The sequence below is a fragment of the Lactuca serriola genome, chromosome 8 (genome assembly GCF_051521515.1).
Source record: "Lactuca serriola cultivar US96UC23 chromosome 8, Lser_US96UC23_V15, whole genome shotgun sequence".
Classification (NCBI taxonomy): domain Eukaryota; kingdom Viridiplantae; phylum Streptophyta; class Magnoliopsida; order Asterales; family Asteraceae; genus Lactuca; species Lactuca serriola.
In genome coordinates, this window is record NC_136415.1 from 173,526,853 (window position 1) to 173,532,694 (window position 5,842).

The following is a 5,842-nucleotide window of genomic DNA, read 5'->3' on the forward strand; positions in this document are numbered from 1 at the left end:
ACATGAAACCATATAAAAAAGAATGGCAACCGCCAAAGCCTTTCCATCTCTCAAACCTTGTCTAAAGTTGAAGGATGCTTCAAAATCTAAATAACTTGTATTAACCGAACTAAGGGACTTCTTTCGGTTCAAAGCGTCCAAGAAATGTGGAAGAAAGTTCACAACAATCGGATGGTCGAACACACATCGACATCAATGATGAGTCGGTAGCTCTTGAAGATGAAAAACCTCTTCATCGACCAATAAGAAGAAATAGAGCAAGAAATGTGGCTTCTGGTTCGAGTTCTAGAGTATCGATCAATTTGGAGAAAAATTTTAATAGATATGTTTAAGTACAAGAGAACAAGGCGGTGGTGCTGACTCAGGTGGAACAAAGAATGGTAGACACGCAAACATTGTTTCAAACGAAAAACAATTTGGAGATGTTAAAAATGAAAGCTGACGACTACAAGAGTGAATATTGGAGATTTTTCCCACAATGAAAGAATATGTTCAAGCAAGATATATGAATATGGAGTATATTTTTTCTGTTTGGAATTTTTATGTTTTTTTGTCTTTTATTTTTCTAATTATCATTTTTTTTCAATTAATGTATTCTTTTTTCTCTTAAATGAAAAACTAGCTTAGATAATATCTATGTTTTTCATTAGAGAAAACTTCATAAATGGTCTCCGTGGTATTCCAAAATCTAAAGTTTAGTCTCCAAGTTTAAAAAACCTCACAGATGGTCCCTGTGGTTTCAAAACTTTTGATGTGTGGTCCTTAGTGCTCACTCCGTCATCTTTTGTCTGCTAACTGAAGGGTGTTTTTGTTATTTCACTACCATAGAGACCATTTATGAAGTTTTTCCTTAGTTTTTTTTAAAAGAAGAAAAAATAAAATATAATTATTTAATATACAAAGGGTCCTCTCTCTCTCTCTCTCTCTCTATATATATATATATATATATATATATATATATATATATATATATATCTACATTGGCACACCCCCTCGTCTCACTTAAGATCTTCAGAACCTTCACAACACCATCTTTGGGGTTTTTGTTTGAAACAAGTACAGTAGATAAATGTTCTTTGAAAGTTTGAGGTTACCAAAGTGCAGAAGAACCCAAGAAAGCATCGAACTATTTCCTATGTCCAACTCTATCTCTGTCGCTATTTATCATCTTCGATTCCAAATCACATAACATTTGTTATGCTCTTTGTATGCTTTGAGATGTGAATCCACCCTACGTGGCCCATCCATTACCGCAGGTTTCACTAACCTTAAAGTACCCTTAGCTTCTCTGGGTCTCCCTTATTTCATCATACAAATCCTTAAATTACATTTCTTGTTGTTGTCAGGCGCTATCACTAAAGCTCTCATGTATGCGTCTTTTGCTTCAATGCAGTTGTTCTGTTGCATCAACGCCAACCCAAATTCCCCTTTAAAAGAAAAAACAAAATTCAGATTTAATTTCCAATACAAAGTCAAAATCAAAGTCAAACGAACTTTTTACATTTAGTCGAGTTGCCTCTGAAGACACATGGAATTTCTTCCCTTGAGATCTCGCGGTTTTGGTTCGTTTCTCACTGAATGCCATTCCTTATTAGATTAAGACCAATTCATGTCTTAATAATCCAATGTGGTGATCCAATCTTCCACATCTCTACATATTTAAATTTGATTTTGAATCAAATCAACAACTTTAAGGGAAGAAAAAGAAAAGAAAATGATTTCTTTTTCGAATCTAACCTTGTAGAGATCTTAAAGGATGTTATCAAGAGACTCTTAAGCTTGATCTGAGCATCTTCTTTGTAATGACTTAATCACTTCAATGACTTCTTCTGCTCGATTTTGTTGTTTAATAATAATCATCATGTCTTTTAGAGCATTATCCACATATCCGAAATCATCTTGATTGATTTGATTTTTTAGAAGGGTTCTTCAAAAGAAATATGAATCTTTATTAGAAGATATGTGGATTTGCAAAGTGATAGTGAAATAACCAGTAACGAGAGAGAGAGAGAGAGAGAGAGAGAGAGAGAGACCCTTTTTATATTAAATAAATATAGATTTTTTCTTTTTTAAAAAACTAAGGAAAAACTTCATAAATGGTCCTTGTGGTACTGAAATGAAAAAAATGTCATTCAGTTAACAGACAAAAGATGACGGAGTGAGCAATAAGGACCAAACATCAAATTTTTTGAAATTATAGGGACCATTTGTGAGGTTTTTTAAACTTAGAGACTAAACTTTAGATTTCGAAATACCACAGGAACCATTTATGAAGTTTTTCTTATTATATTTTAAATAAAAATTGATGTGTAGTGGTGTTTAGTGGTATGTATATCAAATGCTTGTTGGAAAATTTTAGTATAAATATTTATATTTTTACTAACTTTGGACATATATAAATATATGCATATGTTGTATATATACTTAACTCTACGTGGGTTTTTGTTCTCCTCCATGAGAACATCGAAACAATATATTATATGTCCAAAATGCAGCACATGTGAATGAGATATTGATACTCAAATACGAGTATTTGAGAATAAAGTTAGCAAAAGAGATGAATGTGAGAATGAGTCCCACATTGGTAGAAAGACCAAACTCATCGAGGTTTATAAGCTTGAATACATGAAAGGATAACGTTATCCACATCAGTGCAATACTAATAACATTTCAAATGAGCCACATCAGCTTTTGCAATTACAACTCACATCAGTGCAATAACGATTACCCTTTCAAAGTTGACCCCATTGCCACATAACCAACCAATTTATGATTTTTCACAATATCTTAATTGATTAAAATTAATATATATATATATATATATATATATATATACACACATATATATATATATATATATATATATATATATATATTACACTTTAATAACATGAATTTAATTGTATGTTGTGTATAAATTACTAATATTACATAAATATGTAAATACAATATAATATCGTTGATATATTTGTAATAGTTAAAGTATATAAATAAATTTTTAAAAGAGAAAGAGAGAAAGAATATGTTAGATGTAAGGCTTTCATGTATTGAAAGAGAAGTGGTAACATGGATAGATCATGTCACTTGAAAGGAGAATTGCAAGACAATTAAATAGGCGATGTGGGTGATTTTACAAGCTTGTGTCTATGGTTTTACTTCAAGTCCTACTCGAATGCAGGGGGTGCAAATCTTGGATTACATAGGCCAAAAATTACCTAACTTATGCATGGTTGCGACCTATGAACACGAATGTAGCTCCGAAAACTCGGGCTCACGTAACCCTAATTTTTGCTAAACTCGAAAGTTTTGGTCCCTAGTTTGAATTTTGTAATTGATGCATTGGTTATGTATTTAATGGCATTTATTGGCATTTAATGTTTCGACCAATTCCTTAATCACAATTAATTTGTTGTTGTTACTTGTTCAAATATAAAAGGAGAACTCCACTGTCACATTCAACATACCAATGAAAATACTTTTCTTCCTCCTCCTTCTCTGTACACCTACTTCTGATGAATCTTTCAGGTAAGTGGATATATCCGGTAGTACACACTGTTAAAGTTGTTGTACCCTAGGAACAGACAACCAATCTGTTTAGGGGAATCGAGTCCTGCTCAAGCCTCAGCCACTACGTTTATTACTAACCTTTTTATAGGAATATTCAAAAAAGAAAATGAAGTCCTTAGCGAACAGTCTTAAATAGTTTTCTTTGTTCTTTATCTTTCATTTTGTGTTCTTTTTATTCTCAATCAATTATCTATAGATTTTTCCTGTAATCATTTTAACTATCATTATGATTTTTTCAGAATGACTGGAACTATTGTTGCTATTGGAACTCTTGCTGTTGCTAGTACCCCTGCTGTGAACCCATATGCACCTATTCCAAACATCATGGCTAATCATGTTGAGCGACCTGAAAATTTTTCTTTTCTGAACTTCAAGAGGTGGCAGTAGAAGATATTATTATACTTGACCACCTTGAACTTGGCTCGTTCCCTAACAGAAACTATTCCCGTAATTGTTGAGGGACATACTGATGTTCAATCTGTGAATGTGGTGGATGCTTGGATGCATTCAGAATTTTTGAGCCACAAATATGTGTTGAATGGGATAACTGATGCACTTTATAATGTCTATTGTAAAGTTGCAACTGCTAAGGAACTACGGGAGTCTTTGGAAAGGAAGTATAAGATAGAAGACGCTGGTACCAAGAAGCATGTTGTTGCTAAGTTCTTGGAATACAAAATGGTTAACTCAAAATATGTTATGAGTCAATTCCAAGACCTTCAGCTCATTATACATGATAACTATGCATAATGGATAGACCTTAATGAGTCTTTCCAAGTTGCATCAATGGTTGAAAAGCTTTCTCCTGGTTGGATAGAATTCAAAAACTACCTTAAGCATAAGTGAAAGGAGATGTCTATGGAGGAACTGGTGGTGTGTCTTCGCATTGAATAAGACAATCGAATGGCTTTGAAGAAAGGCAGTGAAGTTGAATCTTTTAAGGTTTATATGGTGGAAGTTGGTCAAACTTCCAAGAGCAAAGGCAAGGGACCTCACAAAGGGAAAGCAAATGGAAAAACCTTAGGCCCCAAGGCAGGAACTTTCAAGAAGAAGTTCAAGTGATACAATTGTGGCCAACCGGGTCACAAGGCTTCGGAGTGCCCACAACCTAAGTAGAAAAAACATCAAGCAAACATTGTGAATGATAACATGAAGTTAGTGGCCATGATAACTGAACCCATGGCTATGGTCTCTGAGGTGAATCTCATGAATACAAATTCAAAGGAGTAGTGGATTGACACGGGGGATACTCATCATGTGTGCCATGATAAGAGTATGTTCAACACCTACGAGGAAGTTGAAGATGGTGAAAAGATCTACTTAGGAAATGCAGCTACCACATATATCAAAGGTGTTGATGATGTCGTTCTAAAACTGACTTTGGGGAAATATATGAAACTCAGGCATGTTTTGTATGTTCCTGAACTTCGTAAGAATCTAGTGTCAGGTGGTTTGTTGAATCAGTTTGGTTTTAAGCTTGTGTTTGAGTTGGACAAGTTTATTTTGTCCAAGAATGGTATGTTTCTAGTGAAAGGATATGCCTTGAATGGCATGTTCAAATTGAATGTAATGGTGACAAACAAAATGAATAAAGCAAGTTCCAGTTCTGCTTATTTGCTTGAGTATTCAAATGTTTGGCATGGTCGCTAAGGACATGTTAATTATATATTTATTAAACGATTAACTAAAATAGACTACATACCAAAATTTAATATCGAATCAAATCACAAATGTCCCATATGTGTTGACGCCAAACAAAATAGATTGTCTTTCCAAACAATCTAAAGAAACACTAAACCTCTTGATTTAATTCACACTGATGTGTGTGATTTGAAATCAATTCCTACTCTAGGTGGGAACAAATACTTCGTTATTTTCATTGATGATAGTACGAAATATTGCTACATATATTTACTTAAGAGTAAAGATGAAGCAATGGACAAGCTTTTCTTATACAAAAAGGAAGTTGAGAATCAACTCAACAAGAAAATCAAAGTAGTTAGAAGTGATAGTAGTGGAGAATATGTTTCTCCATATGCTGGATTTTGTGCTCAAAATGCCACACTAATTAGTTCTGGCTTAAACTAGTCAATGTGGGAGGGGGGAGTTATTTTGTCAGCTAATTATCTTTTAAATAAGATACCTCGCAAATAAAAGGATGAAACACCATATGCACTTTGGATGGGAAGAAAGCCACCATACAAGTACTTAAGAGTGTGGGGGTGCCTAGCCAAAGTCGTTGTACCACCTCCTAAGGTACAAAAGTTAGGTCCTA

At 33.8% G+C, this 5,842-nt stretch overlaps 1 pseudogene; it reads right to left on the reverse strand.

Annotated features, from left to right (window-relative positions):
• Window positions 1-1,126: 1,126 nt before the first annotated feature.
• Window positions 1,127-2,748, reverse strand: LOC145067622 (protein POLLENLESS 3-LIKE 2-like; annotated as a pseudogene).
• Window positions 2,749-5,842: the final 3,094 nt, after the last annotated feature.